This window comes from Cygnus olor, chromosome 3 (assembly GCF_009769625.2).
Source record: "Cygnus olor isolate bCygOlo1 chromosome 3, bCygOlo1.pri.v2, whole genome shotgun sequence".
Classification (NCBI taxonomy): Eukaryota; Metazoa; Chordata; class Aves; order Anseriformes; family Anatidae; genus Cygnus; species Cygnus olor.
The window spans coordinates 79,026,158-79,053,014 of NC_049171.1; the positions used below are offsets into that span (position 1 = coordinate 79,026,158).

General features: G+C 42.4%; 1 long non-coding RNA gene across 2 annotated transcripts; it reads right to left on the reverse strand.

Moving 5' to 3' along the window:
* Positions 1–1,375: 1,375 nt before the first annotated feature.
* Positions 1,376–23,987, reverse strand: LOC121068553. Of its 2 annotated transcripts, XR_005818953.1 has the most exons (5): positions 23,976–23,987; positions 6,935–6,941; positions 6,366–6,454; positions 4,322–4,496; positions 1,376–3,052 (listed from the first exon to the last, which is right to left on the reverse strand). It is a non-coding gene; the product is annotated as an uncharacterized LOC121068553 (long non-coding RNA). The 2 variants fall into 2 exon arrangements; XR_005818952.1 differs by lacking the exons at positions 1,376–3,052; positions 4,322–4,496 and adding an exon at positions 4,521–5,362.
* Positions 23,988–26,857: the final 2,870 nt, after the last annotated feature.

Sequence of the window (26,857 nt, forward strand, 5' to 3'; positions counted from 1 at the left end):
CAGGGTCTTTTGCCAGCCACCTCACTGCTCCCTGGAGTGCTGCCAGGCATTGCTGGTGCTGTGCCACAGCCCACCATCTGCAAAAACAAGTTCCCTATGCGAACCCTGTAGCTTGCAGGCCAGCCCTAGTGATGTGTGTTCACCTCCTCCACCACCAGCACCCGCACCATATGGATGGGCTGCAAGAGATCATTTTAGCAGCACCCTTCCTCTCCTGTTTCTGCTTGGCCAGGCCTGGTTTCAGGTGAGGGGGAGGCAAGGGCCATAAAATGGCATTTAGATATGCCAATGAATTGGCTGTGGGCTAGGATATGCAGTGTAGCATGCTCAAGATAATTTCATATGTGGTTCTTGGAAACTCACTCCTCTAGGGTCTGATTAACAAGAGACTCCTTGCTTCTCAAAAGGTTGATGAGGGAAGTTGACAGAGATAGTGTGGCTTTAATCCAAACAGGGAAAATACTCTTTTTAAAATTAATTTCACAGTTCCCATCATCTGCTGAAAATACAGCAACAACAGTCAGAGTCCAGTCAGTAACACTAAAATCTTTGTTTTTCTTACCCAATATTTTTTCACTATATAGATATTTCTTCCTTCAAAATCCTTTCAACACTATCCAGGTCTTCATGTCAGTTGAAATTACTGTATTTATTGATATTATAAGATTGTTAACCCACCATTCACTAGAGTATGTAGACACCAAAATTCAATAGCCTAAGGAAGAATCAATGTTATGGGATAAATTTCTGGTCTATCTTCTTACAAGTGAAACAAGCTTGCCTACTTTGGCTGGAGAGGTATTGATCCTGCCCATTGTTCTTCATGCCTCTAAGTGTTAAAGACATTTGTTCTTTATGCGGAGTGGTCATCTGTCTGAGTGACCCAGATTAAAATGTGGTCCTGCAGAGAAATGAGCTCAGTGAACTTGTTAAGAGCAACCTGAATGACCTCTGCTACAGAGAGAGAACAGGGACTAAGCCAGGAGGCTGCACGTGTTCTATTGCTTAGTATATGTGAGTGCTCCAAGTGTACCTCTTGTGCAGTCTGTCAGTGTAGTGGGATGGACAACATGTATTTTTAGGTGGCTTAGACTGCAGACACAGTCACTAGGAATCAGGTATGATTGGAATAATTGTTCAGAAGGGGATTCCTGCATTTCAGCATTTGTTTGGGTTCTGAAGTGGGACCTCAAACTCCTGTGGGACAATGCATTCCCCCCAAAAAACATACAACATTGTTAGGAACTTCACTTTCACTGGTCTGTTGCTGTTTGTTTGTTGCAGATGTGTAACCAACGAAAAGGAAGGTTAAAGAAAACCAGACGCAAACAACCAAATTTATGTGCAAGCCTCTTTAACGATACAGAGAGCCTAGAGAAAAATGCAGGTATGGAGGTGGAGCTCATCTTTTTCTCTTAGGGAAGACAGGATTGAGCTGTGGGTTCACACTGTAGCTAAGACACCAGTCAGACCTGGTGAGACTACTTCCTGGACCACCTCTCTCTCCAGCCCCCTCTGTGTGTAACCTGGATGATCACCTAGGGTTTTTGTTTGCTTGTTTCTCTCCTGCCCTGTTTTTCTTTTTCTCTCCCATCCCTCTTACCTCACCGTTTGCTTCCTCTGCAGCCGCCCCTGCACTAAGAAGTCTTGCCAAAAGACACTTCATTTTACACATAAAGTGGCTGTGGGCCACTAACACTCAAGGCTTGTTTGGCTAAACACCGCTGCCTTCTTCAATGGCATAAGCTCCCCCACACAATCTAGCTAGTGACACAAAGCCAAAAAGGGCACAGCTTTGCTCTTACTCCACAGCAGAGCTGTTCCAGCTGTGGTTGTGAGTGTCAGTGGGCAAGGCTGAGCTGACCGAAACCGAGAATGCCGTTTCACGTCTCTTCATTTTGGAAGTATGTTTCTCTCTGCTTGTTCAAGCTTGTGAACAGCCAGGCTGTGGCATCCCATCAGGAGTAGCATGCTTAGAAACCTCGTGATTCTACTTGGCTGGAAGAGAGGTGCTGGGAGTCCCCAGCCTCTGGGGAGAGAGAAAGAGTTGTGCAAACCCATCATCCTCAAAGAGGAGGAACAGAAAGGAGCACGAGCAGACTGAGAAGTGTTTCTGGGCCAAGCCAGCACCAGCTCTAGTGAAGAGTCACCCTCCAAAAGAAAAGTCAGGAGATGCCCAGCAATGTGGCTACCAAATAGGAGCTTCACATCTTTCCAAGCAAGGATCTTATCATCAACCAGTTGTCACAGAAAGAAAAAGGGAGGGAAAATCCTTCTTCTCTGCATGGCAAGCCTCAGGGTCTTTCTTGCACAGAGCAAAGTATAAGTATGAAGTTTTGTTGGACTGATGTTGCTGCCGTTGCATAGAAACCATGTGTGAAGCCCGTTTGTTGTCTAGAACAGACAACAGGCAGATATGTGAGTCTTACATAGCCATGAGAAAGCCAGGCTCAGAGCCTTCATTCGTTCTGTGAGCAAAATAGGCTGTTCGCAGGCTAGCCCTGGGATCTAACTCATTATTTGGCAGCTATGGTGAATGTGCAGACAATGACCTTTAAGGATAATCTAGTTCCCTTTAATTTTCTGGGCCAGTCTCCAAGAAGTTCTCTGGTAGGTTCCCTCTTGTTGTTTCTATGTAGCCAACAGTTCCTCCACCACAGGAGGATACCATTCTGCACTGGCCTGTGGCCACTTCTGTGAGTCCTGTTCCTGTTAATACCCAAGCTATACAGTGATCTAGGAATCTCACATCTCCACATGTACTTCTTCCCTCAGGACCTTGACGGCCTGTGACAGTCACATACCAGCATTCCTGTTATGCAGCTCCTTCTTCTGGCTACCCATTACCCAGTTTTTGGCAGTCTTGCCTCATTCAGCTGCCCCACAGCAGTGGGGACAGCCCTCTGCAGCAGTCTTTCCTGCAAACCCTGGCCTCAGCACAGCTTCAATTACTGTTGCAAAGCATCACCTGGCTAGAGTATTCACAGTTCCCTTTGTGCTACTTCTGCAAACCTTGCAGGTCTTCTATGTTTTCTCAACAGAAAGGAGGTTTCTTTTTAGAGAAAAAAAAATAGAGTAAAAAGAGATGGAGAGGCAAACAGGTAAACAAAGGCAAAGCAGTCTCATAATCTTACTGGAGTTACGGCATCAGAGGATATCATAAAGCTCTTAAAGAAGATACAGATGTTGTAAACAGATGGAGAATGTAGCATCTGCACACGTACCTACTGCTCTGTTTCAAGGGCTACTGCCCATGAGGGGCTATATGTGTTACCTACCCTCCACCCACACAGTACGTTCTGCTTGCTTTGCTTGCTGCTTTCCTGATCTCTTTTACCATTCTGGTGCTTCTAACGGCCACAGTCATGCCCTCTGAGCACCACAGTAACCATCATCATACACATCACCGTATGCATACAAAATTACTGTGGCCAGCCCTGCATCACAATATGATCCCAGTCTTTGATGGACTTGAAAAGTAAGAAACCATCAGGTTCAAATAACTACCACATGTTTGTGAGCCTGCGGGCTAGTGATCATTTGCTGCAGCATCCATTTCTGCTCCTTTGTTGTCCCGGACTCAAACCAGCATCCCTTGTACATGCTTTTACCATTCAAGTGGAGCAAATGCAAACATGCATCCCTGTGTTGTGCTCACAAGAACTTAAATGTAGTGGGAACACCTTCAGTAAGGAGAGAAAGTACGGGAAATTCTGGGCTTTCATGGGGTGTCACACAAATTAAGGGATAAAAGGGTGTACAGAAAATAAAATTGTAGGAAGCTGAGCTCTGAGCATATGGAAGTCCCCAGGCCCACTGACAGCTTTCTATAATGCCTATGTTACATGGTCAGGAGGTGCTGCAGGGAGCACCAAGGTGTTTGACTAGGCAGTACAATGTATGTAACAGTGAGGGTGAGCTCAGTCGGACAGCTCTGCACCAGTGGCTGCTAATCTGACAAAACTGCCTTGGGTGGTAAGAGTTTATGTTCTGCAGTGCAGGGACAGGAAGGCTGCATGAGCGAAGCAGGGAGATCAGAGAGACAGCAACTTGCACATGGCCTTGTGTTTGGACTGCAGACTTTCACTCTAATTTCTGAAAGAGTATTTTGACCTAAATGCTCATCTCTGGATCAAATTCCTCATTCCCTTCAAATGTTCAGCCTCACCTTCCCTATCCCCTTGCTGTCATGCGGCATATCTTCAGGGTGCATTTATACAACAAAAGACTGCCTTTGCAGACAGTTTCTTTGCCAGACCTAATACAGATTACTCATATGGCTCATTTTTTTCCCAGGATTTAAGCTCATTTGATCAGTTACCTCTGCCTGATGCATCCTGGTCCATGTCCATACATAGTGAGAGCCTGCAAGGCACCTCCATGAGTAAATTTCTACATCTCCAGAGACTTCATTTCTGAGGCATTTCTGGTCTTTGTTTTCATAAATCTGAGTCCTTGGTTCCCACTTTGATGACTGTTTAATCACATAGTTTATCCTAAAACCAAAAATCTCAAAATAGCTCCAGAGGTAGCTCACAATTAATTGTAATCTATGCATCTAAAACTTTTTTTTATGTTAAGAAATTACCCTGTGCTTTGTTTGGTATTACAAAATCTTAAATAAAAAAACCACAAATGTTAATTTAAAATGAGAAAAGCAAGTCTAATGAACAGCTGCTAATCCAATCAAACCCCATACCTACCTTGGTGTTGAGGTTAGGTGTACTCATCAGTAACCTGACAGGTAATATCTTATATCAGAAAGATATTTGGAATCTAGGAAATTCAGAATTCAGATTGAATTAATAAGAAAAAGAAGAACACCTAATAACTGAACAGAAACTATGTTGAAATTCCCAGCTCTGTCACTGAAAAAGGATGTGGAAAATTCCAGAAATACTGAAATACCTTGAGCTATTCAGAACAAGAAACGTAGCTCATTCTGCCCCAGACAAAAATTCTTTGTAGCAAACCAGAGAGCAGTGGCATCCACTAGTACTTTTTTTTTTTTTCCTAAATGTACATACTGTGCTAAGAAAGATGTAACTGCTAAAAAGTTTTAAGTTTTCTCATATACAGGAGTCTCGCATAATTGCATAAATTAATTGCATAAATCCACTAATTATGGCAATGCTTTTTTAACATTTTTTTAAACGTGTCAAAAAAATACTGTCCTTTTGTTCATGTTCTGTACTCATGGTACAGAGAGGTGAATGGATTTTGCACTTGGCTTGGTGAGGAGCAAGCAAGGAGTTAAAAACATCTCAACACATTAATTGCTTATAGGCTTCCAGAGTGGTATTGGTGCTGATGCAAGGGAAATGTGCATATAACCTCTCTCTTATAGCTGGGATTTATAAACCTGGAAAAAAAAAAAAAAAGAAAACACCAACAAACAAACTAAAAAACAAACCACAGATGCACACACACACAAGTCCTGCTGCTGTGAATTCAAACAAAACCTGCTTCTGTGTGCAGTTTCACTTCTCTGTGCAGCTGGAAGCATGGGGCCTACGCCTGGCTGGGAGCTGTCAGTCACGGAAACCTATCCCCGAGGGACTATAATTACCCAAACCCAACTGTTCAGAAAAGGGTACTAAAAAGCAAAGGTTCCTGAATAATGACATCTTCCTAATTACCTAAGGGCTTCTGTCTTCAAGAGGCTATTTGATCAATTCTCTTCTCAGAAACTCTGAAGCTAAAGTTCATGCCGTGCTGAGGGAGCAGCTTGATGAATCTGATCGTGTTTGCTTTCTTTGAGTATCTACAGTGGCAAAAGCTGTTCTTCATCCTAATGGCTCTGCCAGAGACCAGCAAAGCCCTGGCTGGAGGGTTCTATATACACATAAGCATCCAAAAATATGTTCTTCCAAAACGTATCTATAAAGCACCTCAGCCTCTTGTGTTTGCAAATTAAGATGAAAATCTCATGACACCCAGCTCTTCTGTGAAAGTTTCCAAAACACCTGCTCCTTAATGGGCTAGAAGTTCCCAAAGAACCACTTTGACTGCGGCACAAAAGTCTAGCCCCTCTCTGAACCCTGGCCTGCAGGAGCTCCTGCAGCAGCACTTTCACAGTTTTGCGAGGCTGCAGCTGGAAATGGATTCCCTCATCAGGAATACGTGGCCTGTTATTTCCAGAGTCTGTCCCCTTTTCCCTTTTGCTATAAAAAGAAAGAACAGAAGGCCCTGAAATACTTCCTCTGTACCAGTGGTTCATAGTATTTTTAGCTCACATTCCCCTTTCTTTTTTGTATTCATTCATCCCTTCCCACACATCTGCTGCGCACCCTGTCCTGTCCTGGTGCTCTGTATCCTAACCTCTAGCCTCCACATCAAGATCTTACTATTTAACACATCTTTACCTCCAGAGAAGATCCGTGATGCCCCCTCTGCAGCAAATGCAGCCCTGCCTCCGAGCCCTTCCACCTCCGTCCATCCACATCCATCCACACTCTGTCCCTGTGGCTCAGGGCAAATACCTCAGCCTTCATCCTTCTACTCATTACAGCTGCATCTCTACCTGTATGCCATTATTTATTTGTTATTCAAAGCATGTGGGCTTTGCATTTTTTATTCAGAGCATTCTTGCTTCTCTTGTTTGCCTGGGCAAGCGAAACCTTAGAAGCAGGCCCAAACACATCAGCCTCAATAGTGAGAGAGTTTTACTCTTTTAAGGAAGCTTATGCAGCGATAGATCTCCAGAATGAAACACTACCACATAATTAACATTCATTAGATGTATTTATGTCAGTGAGTAGCCCCAGACATGTAGGCTGATGTTAAGTGAATGCATACGACTGCATGCACTAAGTAGGTGTTCAGTCACTTCAACTCTTCACCAGTTAAAGTCAGCTTTAATGGCAGCCCACATTTGGCACAGGCACTTTTTCAGCTGAAGGAATGGAGTCTGATTCTGTTTCAGTGGAAAGACAGCAGAGCTCTCAGCTTCCTTTGAGCTGGATAAAAAGAAAAGAAAGGAATAAAGAGATTTTCCCTACCATTACTAACCATTGCAAAAAGAATATTTTCTGATAAGTTTCATTACTTTCATAAACCTAAAAAATAGGTGTGTGAGTTTAATTCAGACTTTTTAAAAATATTGCCTTTGGCTTAAAGGAAAACACAGACCATTTCAACTGAGAAGGAGAATTTTTCAGGCTTTTATAAGCAGAAGAAAAGGTTTTCTAATGGAAGTCCCAGAACAACCTCAGCAAAAAACTTTCTGTACCAAGGCATGACAGAAAGAGGAAAAGCTTGGGTTCCACATATACTAAAAGCACATTTTTAACAAGCTGTTCTTTATTGTATTGAATCACAGTGTTTATATGTTTTTCTCTCTACAAACAATTTTTTGTGCTTTAGACAGAGGAGGGAGGAACAAAGAAAAAAAATATGTCAAAACAAAGCAACTTATAAATGAACTCAGATTCATTCAACTGAGATAATCAACACATGCTGTACTTCAAAATTGTTGGAAAGGACAACAGAATGACTCCATTAGACAAGCTATTGTACACAAAGCAGACCAACTGAGGCAAAATACCTTGTGAAACTGTAGAAAATATGTATCAGCTATTAGAGCTGGGTTTCCTTCGCTGCAGTACATCCAGACCAGAATGGACAAAATGTGACACTCGTGTTTGAACTACTAAAGGCCAGTAGAGAGGTAACCCTTTTCATCTTGCATTTTTCTCAACAACCCTTTTCACAAGTCCATTCCCTCTTCCTTCTCGCTACACTGCTTAATTGGCATTTTTGATGGAGTACTGCAGACTTTCATGGTAAAGCTCATTAAACCCCACAGATTTCATCTTGAACCAGTACTGTCACATATTTCCCTCGGCAAAGAGGAGATTTCCCCCTGGTGCAAAAATAAGAATAGCTGTGGTCTTGAAAACCTACTAAACCCAGTGATCTGTAAAGAGGAGAGGTGACAAAGCAATGTGGGTGCTTCTTCTTGGTATTCTTATGGATCATAGCTTGTTCTCCTTTGGTTATTCCTCTGGCACAAAGGGGGAAGAAACACCTGGGTCTCACAGCTCTAATAAACAACAGCTTGAAAGTGGTGTAGCAATGGGATCCATACATGAATTTGGAAATACAAAGCAATTATGAGTAAGAGCCATATGTTTCCCTGTGTGACTAGTGAAAAGGTGTGGAAAGAGCTATGACCTGCAGAAAACTGATTAATAAAATAAGCTGTGCAAATTTTGATGTGGAACCCAGGGATATTGCCCTGCTTGTCTGCCACAGAGGGTAATTGCTGTTCAGAGCTGCTATTGGGTTCCAATTCTTACTAGGAAAACTGCTTGCTTTTTATACAATTTTATACCTGTTACTTTATAACCAGACTGATACCTTTAAGGTAGCCCAATCCTTTAAGGGAAACTGCATTACACTGATTTTTGGAAGGAAAAACATCTGCATGGATTGAGGGTGTCACTTAGTTGCAGCCCTTCTAGAAGCTGCATGCAGGTATGTTACACTGCTGTGCTGATCCAGTGTGGAAATCAGTTTGCAGATGGTTTAATAAGAGAATGTTATAGTTTGCCTGTGAGGACAGGGAAGGCAGCAGATGGATCTCTGAAGCTGGGGGTTCTGGAAAGGTTTTGGCTGGAGGTTCTGATAGCCTCTGGGCTCTGGGCAGCCTTTTCCATAGCGTGAGGGTCAGGGACATGCGGGCAGTGCAGCAGGACCTTCACACAGCACTTTGTGCTGGGGCTGCTCCATCCTTGCCACTGCCAGCTATTGCAGATGGTGTCCCTGGTGTCAGCCCAGGACTAGGCCTCATAAACTGCACAATTCAGCTGTACATCAGGTACATCAGGCAGGTTTCCATACTGGTGAGAAGCAGCTACACGTATACTTTGCACATATATTTTTGTGACCAGGCAACATAAGATGGGATCTGACTGTCCAACAACCTATGCTCAAAGTGAGGATTTCTTTCGCTTATGTACATACTTATCTTTCTTCTCTACATTGCCTCATGTGTTCTCCTTGGTTGCCATCTCCTACCATACACCTACTTTATGTTGTTTTAATTGGCTAAATATCCATACATTTAGTGTATATGGAAGCTCCAATCACTAGCCATACCTTTATTCAGTTAGAGTCAGATCACTGGATATTACATTTGGATAGTGCCATCTTTCACACACACAATTTCCTCCACACAATACTTTGTGTATCTTGTGCAGAACTCATCTGACGACAGACATGAGCTTTCTGCTTGTTTGGTCTATTATCAGTTGTGTTTTCAGGCTCTCTATTACTCGCTATTTCTCCCTTATACAACTGCAGCAGTTAGATGTCACCTTTCTTAGTAGTAGCAGTGCTTTCACCTCCCGAGGTGAATTCAGGTCATTTGCAGCACTTCAAGACACAGTTGCTTATGCAGTACTTAAAGACAGCACGGGAAAAACAGGCATTACCTCTTCACAAGCAATTTAAAGGTCAGAAATAAATCTTCTATACAAACAAAACACCCCATAGATGATACTGGTAGCTGATGTGGAAGGAAGGGTCATGAGAAACAGCATTGTCCAAACAGAGGGAAGCTGAAATGCAGTGAAACCGAAAGCTGCTGAACACCTGTGTGGATTGACATCACATCCTTTGCACCCAGAAAGTAGAAGGGAGGAAACTTGCTGAACATCCCTGGATGACATAGGAGAAAATTTGGAAATACGTTAGCAGTTCCTAGGCATGATGGTACAAGACCTGATTTGGAGGTAGAACTAGGAGCAGAAATATAAAAAGGTCTAAATGGGGCTGCCATCTTGTCTGTGAAGTATTTAGAAGTATTAGAAGTATTGAAGTCAAACCTCTCCCTGACATTTGGGTGCTCTCCCATTTTGCATCTGCAGAAAATGCCGGTATATACATTTCAGTCACTGGTAGGAAATGCAAGTGTGCACCAGCCCCTTGTCAGTCTGCCCTCAGGACTCAATCTGCTGCATGTGTCAGGCAGGCTAAGCATAACAGATGGGACTGGCGGATGGATACTTGCCAGTAACAGAGATCAAACTAGAGCTATGTTCCTGTGGCTGGATGAAAGACATAAACAGGCAGAACAACTTCTAAACCTGCATGGCTGACAGACAACCTGCATCTCTCACGCAACAAATTCCTCAGTCCCTCTCCAGGTGGATGGGGCTGTGGGTGCAGAATGTGTGTGCAAACATGTGGGTTGCGTCCTAGACCTGGCAGAAATGCAGGGTTTCTGGGTCAAAGAGAAATTCAGTTTTTAAAAATGTGTATTTTGTCCCTTTTGTCTCATCTGCTCTTTCTCATCTCTCCTGTATTCACATTTCCATTTATCTTATCCACGCTTATTTAACCTACATGCACAGACAGAAATAAAATTAAGCACTCTGAGATCAATATGATGCATGAGTGTTTCCGCTTGTGTGTGTTATGTGCTTTTTGCAACTTTCTGGCTACTGAACTGTAACTTCCATGGGTCAGAAACTGCCAGCTAACCTTGTGCTACAAAGATCCGTCCATGGTTGGTCTTAAGATGCTAGCACAATAAACATGAATAATGGTGATGATGATACATCCTGCACAGTGTCACCCAGTTAGCTTCTCTTTGACCTATAGTAGATCAGTGAATTGAACTTGTGCCCTGGCCATTTACTCTAGTGTCCTTGCGCCCTGCACTTCAGGAAGCAAAATTTGTTTTCTGAGCATCTCTGGGGCTCATGCACCTCAGAACCATCTCCACCCAGATCACTAAAAATGTGATTTCATCCCTTGGAAATAATGGACAGAAAAATCAAAGCCAGATTTAAATATGGTTTGATGAGTTTTGCATTGACTTTTTTTTTGCAATTTGGTGTAAAATGCAGTTCAGCTAGGTGGCTTAAGTCTTCTCTGAAGAGTAAGAAACAAACCTGTTTCTGACAATCCTTTAAGACCCCCATGTCAGCTTTCCTGTGCTGAGACTCAGGAGGATGAGAATACAAAATATTTCATCAAAATAAATATAAACAATATCCTATGGTTCAGGAGTCATGGCAGCTATTGTCAGGGTGATCCTGAAGCTTCCCAGGGTCCTCTGGAAATGAGCCACACCAAGGAATGGCTGGAAGCAAGTTGTTACCTCTTCTTCTGTGGGATTGGTGACAACCCCAAAGGAGCTGGAAATCACCATCTACAAAGCAGAACGTTTGCAAAAAGAAAACACTTTCAGATGGGCCAAACCTCCCCTTGTTCTTAGTGTGGAGAAGTGTGGTGTGTGTCCTCTGATCCTGTGCTCCCCGGCTGTAGTGGATGGAGGTGGGAGGGGGACCCTGGGGGACCTGTGACACACAGAGTGGTGGCAGTGCTGAGGTCCTCCAGATGGAGACTGCCCAAGGGCTGGGGAATGTGTCCTTCTGGGTGTTACCTTTTCACAGTCAAGATCAGTGGAGGTTGCTGCATCTGGGAGGAAGGAAAGAGGGAAGGAGGAAAATAAAATGAAAAAGAAGGAAGGGGGAAGGGGGTGGGAAGTCCATACAACCCTTCAAAGAATTGTGCTTTGTAGCTAGAAGGGATTTGTTAGAAGAAAATTGTTCAGACTCCTTCCACATGAATTTCCTAAGGGCAGTATATTTGGGACCTTTGCCTGTCAGTGTTGATACCAACCTGTAACTTAAATCATACCCGATGCCAAATTCTGGGGGGATTCATCTCTGTCCTGCTACTTCCATAGGGAAGACCCAGGGGCCTTGTTTTCATTGAGACATCAGAAGAGAGGTCTCCCTAAGTCACTCCGGCACTGTACTTCAGTTCTCTATGTAACATTTGGGAGCCTGAAAGCATGTGCAAGGCATGGGCACCCTCAGAGACTTTGGAGGTGAAAGGCAGCACTTGATGGACAGCTTGAAGCAATTAAATGATGGGTTTCGAGATGGGTTTGTGTGTTTGCCTGGAGGGTAAGGCTGTTGTTGATAAGTGAAAATTAAATGTCTTTTGCTAGTTCCATCAGGGTGACAATACCTGTCAGATGTATCCATAACTTGCACTCAAATCTCTCTCACTTCCTCCCACTCTTTAAAGTAATAGTTATCTTCATCACCTCTGGGCTTGTATACTGTCACTGGGCTGGAAAAGACCTTAAGCTGCCATCCTCTGCAAGGTGGGAGGGAGGAGAGGGAAAGGAAAGGAAAATTAAATGAAGGAAAGAAGACAAAAGAAGGAGGAACAATAAGCCCACAAAAGTTTGTTTGTTGGTAAACCTTCTCTTGCAGAGGAAGTTCTTCCACAGTGTCACTATTCCCACTCCTGCAAAGTTTTTTCTAGTCTGCCTCCACCTTAAACACATTGTTTCTTGTTCTAATCCTAATGCATTTCCAGATTCATTATTTCATCCCAACTTGCAGCAGTCTTCTACAGAGTCAATGACTCTTAGCATGCTTTCTCTAACATTGCTGCTTATGCTAACTGAACTCAGTTCTTCAGTTATTCCCCACAGCTCATGGCTTCAGAGCGTTCTCTGGTCTGTCACTACAGGCTCATCTCCCCCCTGACACAAACTGGACTCTGTATTACAGGTTAGCCCTTCAGTGCTGCATAGAGGAGACTTCAAATGTCTTAAGAGACTCTTCTATTTTGGCAACCCAGAATGGTGTTTGCTTTCTCACACGCAATTCACAACAATGTACATATGCATTTCTGCAGTACTCCCACCTAGTCAGTGGTTCCCAACTGTTTGTGCACCCAGTTCCTCCTCAAGAGCTGTAGTCTGCACCCCTCCGTGTTTAGAAGCATCTAGCTTCTAAGATCCTCATCTGCCCAAGGTCGTTCTGCGATATAAATCTGCTCCTCAGTCCCTTGTTTTGTGCCCTCTCTACATTGAATGACTGCACCAAATAGCAACAGGGAAGACTCTACACCCCACCCCCTCGGTTTCTCCTTCCATTTTGGCCAAATAGAAGCTTTCCCAAACTCTTTTTTTTTTTTTTTTTCCACCTCTTCCTACACTGTATCATTTCAGTTTGCTTATGAGAATCTCTGTGATGTACTGCAGAAGCCTTACTGGGCTGAAATGCAAGACACCAGTGCCTCTCCTCTACCTGCAAAGCCCAAACCTGTTGCAGCAGGAAATTAGATGTTTCTTACTGGAGCTTACAGATTATCTTGCTGACTGGTTGTTGCTGTTTTCTCTAGCAACTGAATGCCAGGTCTGTAATCCCCAAGATCATTCTGTTCCTACTCTTTTCAAAAGAGATGCACTGTTCACCTTTCATCCATCTTCCTGTACCTCTCCTATTCTTCATGAGGTCTTAAAAAAAATAAAAAATAATTAGACAGGGACTTAAATGATGTAGGATGAAGTACATTGCACCCCACAAATGTGAAAATATTCCTACTGGTGCATTCTAAGCCAACCTAGGCAAAACACCTTGCAATACATTTGGTCTCAGTTCATCCAAACTTGCATTTTCCCTGTTTTCAGTTGAGCATTAAAGACCACCCCAAATCTAGTTTAAAAAAACCCACCACCACATTCACCACCACCATCACCAAAAAACAAAACAAAACAAAAAAGAGGGACAAAGAAAAGAAGCTTTCTGGCTTGAAGAGTATTTTATCTTTTCACTCTTCCAAGGAAGCCTTTGAGAATAACCCCTGCAAAACTTTATAAAGCTAAGCAGAGAACTCTGGTGCATCCCTAGCCCCTAATGCTGCCAGGGAGCTGCCACACTGTGGGAGGACCCTCCTCTGTGGGACAGTTAGGGTGGGATAACGCACCCTCAATTATGGCCAGCCTGATGTTGCAATGCAAAGACAGGCTCACTTTGCACTCAGGGAGTTTCATGCATGGATGCTGAAAAAATAATAAAGTATGGTACACCAAAACGGGATATCAAAGTCTTCTCGATGGCAGAAAAACTGAGTCTTCAAAAAAAGGCAAAAAAGGCCCTTCCCTTACTGACATGAGATTCATCCTCTGGTAATCTGCTGAAGTCACTGGCATTAAAAAGCATTTTGGGAAAGCAGGAAATGGAGGCTTGTGCTTAGGGCAAACAGCTGCCCTTGACTGCATTTCCACGTGTAAAGGGTGCCCGAAGTACAGGCACAGCGCAGAGAAAATCTATAGACGAAGAACTCATACAATAAGGGGTCGGTGGGGTTTCTTGATATAAAGCTAGGAATAATCAGAGTTGCAGCCAAGGTGCCTGGAGATATGGGTGGCAGTAATTAGTTTCATGCTGGGTTTAAAAGATAACGTATTAGATGTAATCAGCAACAGCTCGTGAGATAACAGAAGACAGGTTCAGATAACTGATACAGAGAGAGATGGTACACCGAGGCAGTACTGTGTGAAATAATCAGTTTTCCTTTTGCCTGGTTCTTATTAGTGAAATATGATGTTCACAGATGTGCCCAAATTGGATGAAAAAATAATATTTTGTCTCTTGTGCATGGAATGTAAACTTTTGCGATGGGAGCAGTAAAAAATGCTGGTGCAAGGCTTAAGTTTCGGGATTAACACTGTTCCCTCTCCCCAGACTTTTAAAAGCCCCATTGTATAAAGATCCAAGTTTCCCAATTCTCTCCTGATTGAGGATCTTCAGCCTGGGAGGTGCCCAACCAGTTGTAGGGTTGCAGGTAGGAGCTTATGTGCAGTCTGAAGATCCACCTCCCTGCTTCAGCCATCCCTCTGCTTTGCTCCCCAGACACAAGGGTGTGTGGCACAGCAGTGCCAGGGATGTTCACACCCACTCCAGGATGCGGAAGGGACTCCTGTCTTCCAGTCCTGCTCCTGGGAAAGCTTTGCCTGAGGCATGGCAAAGGGAGGAAGAAGGCAGCTGAGTTCCAGCCAGGGATGGAGATTATTCTGGCAACATGTTCACGAACCAGAAGGTGAAAACCTGTTGGTGTCAGCAAGAGAAAGAGGCTAAAAAATGCAGATGGTGTCAGTTAAACAAGCTGGGATCGTAAGGCTGCTTCTTTTCTGAGTGAATATCAAGTACCCTGATTGTGGATTTTGGAGTCATAAGGCAGTAGATTATTCAGGTTCACATTATTATGCCCTTCTTAAAAATGACTTTGTAACCTTCATTCCTCAGCAGGATGAAAGAGACTGATGCCTGAAGAGAGGCTAGATGAACTATATACACTTAAGAAGGCTTATTGCACATATGGAATGAACACAAGGTGCACTTTTTTTTTTTTTTTTTTTTCCCTAGGTAAATGGAAGAAACATTTCTGTGTACAGCAAGAAACCAGGCAGAAAGTTTTCTTCTTGTGCAGAAAAGGTCACTTCCTTTATGGTGTATGGAGGTAAGAGAGAGCGGTTTCAGAGGTGATAGCTACCTGGTGTGAATCTGTAACAGACATTAGCTCTAAACCATGTGTGGGGACTGATGTGTGTCCCAGAAGATTTCCAAGAGCTGGTGGGCTGGACAGAGGCTGCCTTCATGAACCACTGTCTTTCAGGCTTGGCCGGCTAACTGCTATGCAGAATTAGTTAGCTGAGAAGTCTTTCCCAGAAATAACCTATGAGCTTAAATAAATGAATCTCAATTAATAGACAAAATAAGTTCTTGGGAAAATAGGAGTTATCTTCGTGTTTCTTTGACATACTCATTACCTTAGGAGGTGCAGTAAAGAGGAAGTTGAAGGTCATTGGAAAGAAAGGAAGATTCAATCTGAAGTAGTTTGTTTTATCACTGAAACTACAGCATTTTCCCCTTACTGTTTTTTCAAACCTAAATATCCATTATATTTCACTGGTGCTTAGCTTATCTGTTCTGTTCTGTTTTGTTATTAGCAAGTGTGCTTATAGTGGTATAATTGCATGACAGAATGATATCAGAATGACATTTTTTCCTTGTCCAAGAACTTCAGAAGACTTCCAGCTGCTTTGGGATCATACAATAGGGTTGCTAAGTGCACTTAGTCAGAGGCACAGATAAAAAGCTCTGTTATCCATCATAGACTCATTTTTCATACTGTGTTTTCTTCAATTGTAAGGATATGATGTGTGCAATTTTATATAATAGAAAACGCGTGTACAAATGACATTTTGTCTGTTTCTATAGTTGTTTGGGGACAACACTTTCCTGTTTCAGCTAAATGTTCCCAAATTCTTCCAATAGCTTCCTAAATTACCCTTATATTACTACTAGCAAAAATATCTCTATAGAAAACAAGGAAGAACACAACGTTGAGAAATAAAATACGAAACATATGGGAAAAGTAACAGGGAAAATAGTAATGACCTCTTTATCTATACAATGCAAACTTTTTGATGTACACTATATACACCATATTTTACCAGTGCCTCTGGGAAAATTGTCAATATACTAACTTAACCAATTAATGAGGTAAAGACTACTCCTACAACATCAATATGACAGAAAAATTCCCATTTAATGAGACGTGCAGAAGGTAGGGAAATCCCAGACAGTGAGATTTAGTCAGAGTAACTGATAAATCAAGGGCCTGATTCCTCAGTGTGTTGCTCTCACTTCACATTGGAGTACATCTGTCGAACTCAATGGCTTCTACAAACATAAAACCCAGAGATGGATGTTGGTGAGTCAAGTGAGAAAGACGGGTGCAATCAATATTTTTTTTTGTTAGTGGCTTTTTCTCAGTTAAAGTCTTTTCAGATTGTTTTTCTGCCTCAAGGAAGTAGTCATTTGGTACATGATTCTTCCCAGAACATGTGTGGCTTCTGCAGGCACATGTTACAATAAAAGCAAAGCAGGGAGCCACGTATTAAATGCAGCAACCATGTATTAAATAGGCACACAGCAATCAAGTCACCCTGCCTGGTAATGGGCATGAAGATTAAGGAGGAGAAGCAAAATTAATGCCTGACCCAAACCCTGCTGGAATTGGTGAGTCAGGGAGCAAAGAGGGTCTCAATTCTTCTGCAGAGCCTCAGCTCTGCACCAAGAAAAAGCTCTGGAGAAAAATGCTGCCAATAAATGCAGAAGGGTGATGGGTTATTTTCATCTAAGAAAATTGCCATTCTAAATTTGTGGTCAGCATCAGATGAAGGGGATAGCCACAGTTTTAGAAAGAAAGGAAAATAGCCAACATAATGCATGGCCAAAAGATGCCCTGCAAGATTCAGTGCATTTTGCTACCAGCAGCTGACCTTGGCATAGATTTCTGGTGTCCTCTGAAATGTTCTGTGGTACCTGAGACATCCTCCATGACCAGACAGACATGATACTGAAGAGCCCCTGGGAGACCTGCATCCTCTGTGGCAGTGCTGCAGGCCTGGCAGGGTGTCTGAGGCATTTCCAGTGGCAGGGGGTGCATGTGTTTGGTGGCACCACTCTGCCTGAGCTCTGCCGGGATGCCAGCCCTCCTGCGTAGCCCACAGATGGCAGTCACCCTGCTGCTTCAAATTTCAGACAGGCTGCGTCACCTCAGGAGGTTCCCATTGCTTTCACTTGGGTAGTCTGGAGCCCTACTTCAGGTAGATGGAGTATATGAGAGACTGCAATCCTCTATACTTAGGAAAGAACCTCACTTCTAAAATAACACGATCAACTTAAAGGACAATTTTCGAGGCAGATAATCTAGTAAAGACAATCTCATTAATCTATGTGGTTTTCCAGCTCTGAATTAAGCCACTTATTTCAGATGAATCTAAATGGAAAACGAGGGATGGTTTATTGTAATTTTCTAGCTCTGTAGAGACGCGTGATTCAGTCAGCATATAAGGTATCAAGTATATTGCTAACTAAACATTTAAGTGAACCTTATTATGCGGTTAGAAAATCTCCGAGGAATTGTGTGACAAATGCCATAGGCAAATGGAAATATACTGTGAAAAAGAAAGCACCTCTGGAATACTTGCCATGGAGGATGTTTTGAAGAGCAGATGAGAGGAACACCTAGCAGAGAGCACAGAGAAATAATTGATCCCACCATGAACTGGGAAGATAGATTCAATAGCATCTTATAGACTTTCTGTTACTTGATTAATTCCCATGTGAGCCCTCGATATACCATGGCATTCTTCACACGCCTACAACTTCTTTGTCCTTTGGCTTCTACGCAAACACTGTTACATTCACCTTTGTTTACTTCTTTCAGTGGCTTTCCTCTCCTTTTAAAGTGCCAACCAGTAATTTCTATAGATAATTTAAGGAAACATTGATTAGATCATACTATCAAGTAATTAAAGTTGTTATCAAAAAAAAAAAGAGAGAGAGTGAGAGAGAGCAGAGTGCAAAATTAAGTCATATGCTCTGGATGGTTAGTAATATTTTATTTATGTTGGTGAGCAAGTGTGATGGAGCATACATTCAAAATAACTTGTAGTTTAAGACGTAGGATGAAAATCCATGAAAAATCCAAGCTTCTTACATTCTCTCATAGCTGCACTGTGCCGCAGTCCCTGTCTTTCTGCTGTTGAGACCTGCACAGAGTGTGAACTGCCTCTGGCTCTGATGTTAATCGCACTTGCACTAATTTAAAGCCAAAATAGCTACTCTGAAGTCAGTTTAAAATGTTGTAGTTGAGAGCAGGATTAAAGCTTTAGGGCCATTTTTATAGGGAATTAGGTACCCAGTCTCTCAAAATTCAATTGTAATCAGATTAAAATTTGGCTCTAGGGAGTTTATTATCCAGTCTCTCAAAATTCAATTGTAATCAGATTAAAATTTGGCTCTAGGGAGTTTATACTTCTGCCAGTTACTTCTTACAGTGACCTCAGTGGTGTTCAGTGGTAATTGGGTGCCTAGGTATTTCAAAGGTATAGCCCTCACTGTCTCAGTAAAAGCCCGGTTTCTCTTCATACAGATTTGGTGTGCTGATGTCCGTGTTTACAAAATAGGTCTTGCCCCTCAGCTGGCATCAGAAATATATGTTGACTTTTGGCTGAGCTTCTTCAATTTTGAAGTCCCCATCAATTCACATAGTCGTGTTTCCTTCCTTTCTGATATTAGACATGTACTAGCATGTTACTTTGAATATGCCTTTCATTTTTTCAAGGACATCTTAGGATCTTAACGTTTTTCTTTAGCTGGTATTTGGATGAACATACTTTTGCATCACTTTGCCTTTTTTTCTATCTAATGAAACTTGTTGACTGTGTAGAAGTGTTCAATTAGTAGAGGCAGTGAAATTATTCACTGCAAATGAGCTATCAGGTAAAGTCAGCTTTCTCATCAATACTTCAGTGCAGAACTTACATCTAAAACAACTTTCATTATTTCCAAATATTCTAAGCAGTTCAGATTTGTTTATTTCAGTCAGTGGTATTTTTGGAATTCTTTCATTAGACCATAAATTACTTATTATTTTCATTACACAGTGGTCACCTAGCATTATTTCTTCTCTCTAATTAGATGATTGCACTTTTTTTAAAGCAAAAATTAAATGAAGGCAGATGGGGTTGCATACAAATTAACATGCATCTGCAAAACTTTCTTGATAAAGTTCAACTTGGGCACAAAACACATTCTTAAGAACCACTTTCATATTAAATCATCTTTTTAGTTTTGTACAGTATATTTCTTTGCACACAGAGATGTTGGTGCATGGTCTGTTTATTTTGCATAGTTTATTTGTTTCTTCACAGCTGATGGAGGTGACTGACTATGGCTGCCAAGGGGCCTGGAGTGACTGCCCCAGGGGACCAAAGCGATGGGGGTGCAGCAGATACCTCAGCTGACATGGGAGAACATGAGACAGACCTCCCTGGTGGGCGGTGTCAGAGTGCTAACCAGTGTGATTGTGATGGTGGAGGTCACCCAGACAGCTTCCACCTGATATTACAAGAAGTGTTCTGCTTTCTCTCTGCCTCAAACACATGGAAAGTCACCCAGAAATACATATCCACTCCTAAAATACAGATGGGTCACACAAAGCTCTTGCTTCCTCTGGATGGCTTATTGTTTGCTGACTGGTGCCATGTGTTTGGAAAAAGCTATCTGTGGCCCTCCTTTAAAAGCTGGAGAAGTTGGCTGTTGCCCTCGTGTAATCACATTTGTGTGCAAGGTGCCCCTTTGGCTCTGCTACAGGAGGCTGACTTCCTTTAGAAATAGTCACTTTCATGCTGTTGGGATTTTTCTGTGTATTTAATGATGTGAGGTACTATAAGAGCCTTTTTTAGTATTACTAAAAAGAATAAATAAAAATATAAGAAAGAAGGAGGTGAAGAGTAAGACAAAACTTCCGAGCTATCAAAATTACTTCAGTTAGTCTAAACTCTCAAAGTTTTAGAGGAACCCAGCTGTTGTGAGGAAAAAAATAGTTTTGAATGAGACAATTTCAATCACTTTAATTTATTGCCAATTAACATAAACCTCCATTCACTGATTCCAGTACTGAGAAAACAAGTAAAGAAATAAATTAAAACTTATGGAAGAAGTCTTGGCTTCCCACAGACAACCCTCCCACCTCTGATGGTCTCATATCCCCTTACAGACAGTGATACTGGAAGGTGAATCAGCTGACCAGACACTGAGGGTGTGTCAGACACTTTCAGCTGATTAAACATAGTCATCCAGCCCACTGGAACACAAGATGTTGGGTTGATGTGGCACAGGACCTACGGGAGACATGCACCCTTCTGGGACACTGGGTGCTACACTATGTAACACAGAGCATCTAAAATGGTGCTGGATGTCTATACAGAATGAACTGAATAAATATTTAGATGGCTAGTTTAGGATGAACTGAACCATTCCCTAGGCTCTGGTGCTTACTGTGACTTAATTGCCACTGGATGTAACAGGAGGTTGCAAGACTAGGTCATATACAGGCAACTGATTGTGAATGCGGTTGTGAAATCCCACCCTCATTGTCTATACATGCCTGTATGGACATTGAATAGGAAAACTCTAACTGCTCATGTGCCTAGCTAAATTAAAAACTAATTAAAGATCTGTGTGACCCGTGGGCAGAAATCAGAAGAAGCAGAGTAGGATGAACCTGTGAAATGCAGCACCTTGAAGAAGCAGGTACATGTGACTGAGGACTTTGTCAAAAGAGATAGGGGGTCTGTAGCCTAAGTTAATGTAGAAGATAGTGCTGGTGGGCAGAACACCAAGAAACTGCTCCAGAAACTAATAGAAAGGCCTAAAACTGTAGATTATGAAACTAGGCAGTGTGAAGATGATAAAAACATGTCCTACTTGTCATACAAATTGTAACACAGACCTTGAAAAGTATACATTGCTGAGGAACAGTAGAAATGAAGAAAAATGTCATGAGGAAGCACTGTAATAATGCAAGAAATACGACTTAAAATTTTGAAGAGAAAATATGGAAAAAATGTTTAAGTCAAACTCAGTTCAGAGAAGGACAGCTGAAGAGTTTTTAGCAGAATCATGCTACAGGTCTCTGGTGAATACTTACACATAGAAATGAACAGCAATTTCTCTATTATTAGAAATACTGTCAGATATTTTAGTAATATAGTACAGTGCAACGGGATGACTACAGCTTCTTCAGTTTGGTCTTAGATTGCATGTGACTCATAATCCTACGTTGCTCCCAGATAATACTAATGTTATTATTACTGTAATATTGCTCATGATTTCATTATGTTTAACCAGTCTCTGTAACTGGATAGGTTACAAAAACGTCTAAGTACCTTTCTAAATGAATTACTGATATTTCTAAAAGGCAAACTTTGATAAATTAAAGGAAGTAATTGCTGAAGTGGATTGGATTTGCATTGGACTGTTGGTTAGCCCAAGGAACTGAGCATTGGAGAAGCATAGAATTTCCTCAATCAAAAGAACAAAATCTATTTGGACCTTGAACCTCAAGTGACGGAAAGAAACCTGTTAGGAAGGGTTTCCTAAACAGAGTTACAGGGTACTAGAAAACAGCCTCCAGAAAATTGGAACTAAGAAACACTTTTCAAAAATGCTTTAATAAAATCTTTTTCTTATATTACATTCTCCTCCATTTTTTAATTTCTTTGTTACCATTCTGCATGACTTTGATTAAAAATGAAAGAAGGGAAGAATGAAGGGGGGACATTTCTGAGAAGCGTTCTTGAGAGACTTCTTCAGTCATATTTTCCCTTTGTCACACTGCATATCAGAAAGTTATTGTGAATGAACTAAAGGTGAAACCTATAGAGGTGGAAGTTGAAAAATTCTTATTAGCACTTCCTGGCTGCTCTGTGTTTGGAGACATCACATTGTCTAGGAAGCCCATAGGAGCAGATGCTCTCTCCTGTTTTGTATTTGCCCAACACTTAGCAGTGAGGATGAACAGCTCCTATTTGGGACATCTGGGAATAAAGCAATGTAAATGAGACTATTAACTCTGCCTCAAACAAATGCATCATCCCTTTAGTGGCTATTGGAGTCTGAAGTGTACTTCAAATGAAAAAAAAAAAAAACGCTCCCAAAAAGCAAGAAACTGATTTTGCTTTAACAAAGCTCCAGGGTGATTTGCTTCCTTTACCTAAAGGAAATCTCTTGGCTATATTGTTGTTCCTTATCTTACTATGTGCTTTCCTCACTAATTATTATTATTCCTTCTCAGGTTGGACTTTAATTATAAAATATCAATTACAATTTATGCATGTTTACTGGCTGGAATGGCTACCCAGTCCAACAATTATCTGGAGTACTACATGGAATCCAAGCTCAAAACTCTGTCTTTTGAAAAGGGAAAAATAATGTGAAAACATACTAATCCCCCTGACTGACCACAGGAGATAATTTTTTCATACCAAGTTTAATAATAAACTATGAAAATTGACTTCTGAATATCAATTAATGTGTTTTCCAAAGCATTTCTTCCGCTTTGCTAATTTTTGTAATGGTTATTTTTATTGAAAGTATGGGGAACTATTAAAAAGGATAATTGCATAGCTTTCAGCATGAGAAAAAAGACGAGATGGAAGATTTTTATTGCACAGATTTTGGTATGTTCTACTTGGCTGTTTCACTGCTTCATCAAATGCAGCTTCGGGGGCCAGCCTCTGCCTCTGGGCTACATTGTCCAGGAAATGTCCAGATCCCTATTCCAGGGATGAATGGCCAAAACAGCTCTGAGGCAAGTTAGGGTTTTAAACAGCAGTCTGGCGTCATTATATAAAACCACAGGGGTATAGCACCACTCACTTCAGAGGAGATTTTTTGGCGTTTGCATTAACAAAGAATATCATCCTTATTGGCCAGCTTTTGCAGTGCTTGGGGTAAGTGTTGCGTCTTAGCACTGCTGGCTGCAATGGGACCACTCTCGCAGGAAAGCATTATTCAGCGTTAATAAGGGTGGCAGGAGCTATTCCTGAATTGAATGGGTGGAGGGTCAAAGTCCTCCATACAAACCCCAGAGTGCTGCCTCCCCCTGCTGAACCCATATTTTCTGCTACAGCAGTGTTGAGTGCAATTAATTCTAATTAATTTACTAGCGCCGCTTTTGATATAGTATGGTTGCTACACAATTAGAAATCTGTCCAGGGTAAGAAAAAAATGCAGGCACTGTCAAAGCTGTCCTGGCCTGCAGATGGGTGGGGTTGGGTGGGGAAGTACCCCTTGGTGGATTTTCCTGTGGCCCTGGCTAGATGTACTTTCCAGTTCCCTGTTCTTTATCTCACACAATACGTATTCATACACGCTTTGCTGCATCCTTTCTTTTGCAGTGTGCTTGTGCCTTCAGTGGGAACTTGCTCTCATGCTTTTCCTGCAGTTCCTGCCTTCCTACTTGGAAGGGTACCTCCCTGCCCAGCCCCTCTTTCTTCTCTCCTTAAACTATTGCTGTTGCACCAGTGAAGCTCAAGGTCATGATGGGGAAAGCCAGCGTGACAAAGTGAGCTAAGCTCTGCATCTATGCTAATGAAGCCTTTGAAGCCATACCATGATCCTTTCAGTCCTTCTTCTTCTCCTTCCCCCTTCCCCAGATTAACGTCTCATGACTTTTAGCAGATCCCCTGGAGCACCTTTTCTCAGGCTGCCTGTTTATCCCTGCAGGCAGGAACCCAGCTGTGGCTCCTGGCTCCTCCTGTTGGGGCTGGCTCCTCCAGGGAGATCTTGAAACACCACCCGTGCTCCTGCTTGGGATTTACCTTTCCTTGGGATTTACCTTTGTGCCTTAGGCACTTCTGACAGAAGTCCTTAAAGAGAAAAGGAAGGAAATATGGGACCCTCTGGATGATGAGGGAGAGCAGAGAATCAAGTGGAGATTTGGGAGAAGAAAATGAGAACTGCAGAATGATCAGAAGCCTTGTAGCATGGATACAGTTTTCATACCATACTGCTCAACTCTTCCAAACCAAACAGAGACTTCCACTCTGTCTGAGGGGTGCTGAATAATACGAGTTTGTTAGTCAGTCTTTAGCAGCTGAAAACACAGTGACTGCTTGTACGGCTTGTTCTGCAAAATATTTGTAGTGGATGCTTCAACCAGGTATCAACTTTAATACACAAAGTTATATGAAAATATGAGTGTACAGCAAACTTGTTAAGTTGGAGCCACACAGGCTTGGCAGAGAGCAGTGCTCGTGAGAGAGAGGTTGGCTGGATATTGTCATTAACTCTGCAAGCACTTGGGCGCTGCGAAGCTGATGGTCATGTTGCCTAGCAGACTGTTGGGATGACAGATGGATTGCTCAGCGAATGGCTATGTATGGATGGTGACACTTCACCAGGCAGTTAGATGCTAAGCATTTGTGGACAGGAGCCATCTTCTTCACTCTGTGTTTGCACGTCACCTAGCACAGTGAAATCTTGGGCTTTTGCTGCAGCTGGCAAAGTGCTGCTGTGCTACAAATGAGTAACAAAGAGCACAGCAGGAGGAGCTGGTTGTAGGGTTTCCTATTAACTGCATGAGTGCATTTAGATGACAACTCTGCATCGTGGATTGTACCACCGCTTCTTGGGTGTCTTTAGCACAAATGCCAATTAACCCTTTTCAGTGCCTGTGCTCATCTTTAGGTGTCACGTTGTGATGGAGGCAGCAAGGCTTTGTTTGCCACCAGTCAGTCCAGTGCCAAACCAGTGTGAGCAGTCCCAGGGACTGGCATGCTGCTGCTGTGCCTGGATGAATGGGGCCACAACAAATGTTTCCACAATGCAAAGCTCATAAATACTAAGCTATATGGAGCACACAGCTGGAATCTGGTACAGCTATTGCTGTGCCCAGCTCAAGTGACAGACGTGAGAAATCTTTCTGCCTTGGCAAGTAACTGGCATTCCTATGATTGTTTGCAACACGCCGTTGATGATGAATAAATGACTGCGGGTGCAAACACGCTTCTGAGTTCGTGACTGCGCTGCACCCTTTGCAAACATGTTTCTACCTGAACTGAGACACAGCAGTGACTGCAGCATCCCCCTCTTGTTCCTGTCTGTCACATTCACCAGCTCGGTGTTTATGGGTCATGGGAACAGCAGGGTGAGTTACCGTGCTCACTGGACTCAAGTGCTCCAATCCATGTATTGTTGTATGCCATGACTAGTCACCCCACATCTTTGTCCAGAGACAATGGTGATTCCTAATAGTCTTCTGCCAGCATTTCTATCCTTGACATTTCTTTCCCTTCCCACCCCTTGTACTGCTTCTCTTTGTTCCAGTCAAACCTAATTTAGTCTGTTTGTCCTCATCTGCACAGACACCTCGGCAGCCACAGACCCCACTGTCTGAGCATGACTGTGCTTTGCCTTCTATTCCTGGGAGTAGTATGATTGGTATCCAAATCCTTTGCTCCCCTGCAGTCTGACTTGTCTGACATCAGCTACTCTTTCAAACCACAGTCATAGAAATCACTGAGTCGTAAAAAATAGATCTGGAAGGGCCTCCAGACATTCCTAGGCTATTCCTTCTTCCTTGAATAACCCTGTTGAAAACAGGCTTGCATCTCTTACCCTTTTCAAAGGCCTCATTATCCTCAGTAATCCCTCTGACCTCTCACATAAGTGTGTCTACCTGTGATTTAGCTCGTTTCCCACTGTCTTCATTGCTTGTGTGCCACTGTATTTTTGGGATTCAGCATCTTCATTCTCATGATATTTCCTCATCTAGGTTCTTATGCTGAAGTGTGGCCATCACTTTAGAAAAGTTGCAGGGTACTCGGAGAATCTGATGTCTGTCTTCCTGATACTGCTCTACAAACATGATCACAAAACTGAGTTTCAGGATTCACTTCATTGGGTGAGAAAGCAATTATGAACGTGAAAGAAAGTAAGAAGTGATGCAGAGGGTCAAAGCAAAGGTCCCTCTTAGCCAGCACTCTGTTTATGATGGTGGCACTAGGAGGTTCTAGTTTGGAAGACCCTGTGAGACTGGCTACTTTCTGTGGTCCATTCCCCTCTAATCCACCAGTAGTCAGCCCCTATGATCAGAGTGGAAAAAGTACTGTCTGTAAGGATATCCTGCAGGCAAAACAGTGGGATCTGGGTTTTATCTATTTTATAGCAGATGATAAGGGTTAATTTGTGACAACTTCCAAAGTAAGGATGAGAGTGACTTCCAACTAATCATACCTGCTGCACTGGGAATGCAGCTTGCTCTGGAGATGCATCATAGACTCTCCGCCAGGAATAGATCTAGCACTGCCTTAAAACTACTTAAGATTTTTCATTTCTACATGGCTGTTCTGCTACTGTGGTGATCATCAGCCTCTCTCTCATTTCCCTCCTAAATTTATGACCAACAGTAGACGCTGACCTGTTCTTTTGCTATTTGGTCCTTACTTGCTGGTCTTTCCCAGCCCAGTACAGGGCACAGTCTTCCCCTTTCAACTTTCACTTTGCTGGGCAAAACAAGGCAAGCTCTTGAAGCTTTTGTCTTTTTCTCTGGATGATGTGAATTACTCTTTTCTGACCTATTCTCCAGTGAAGACCTTTCTCTGGGGTAGGCAATACTATATTCTTGCCTGCAATGTTTTCCAAATTAGACTGATTTCAGTTGTGCCAGAATTTAA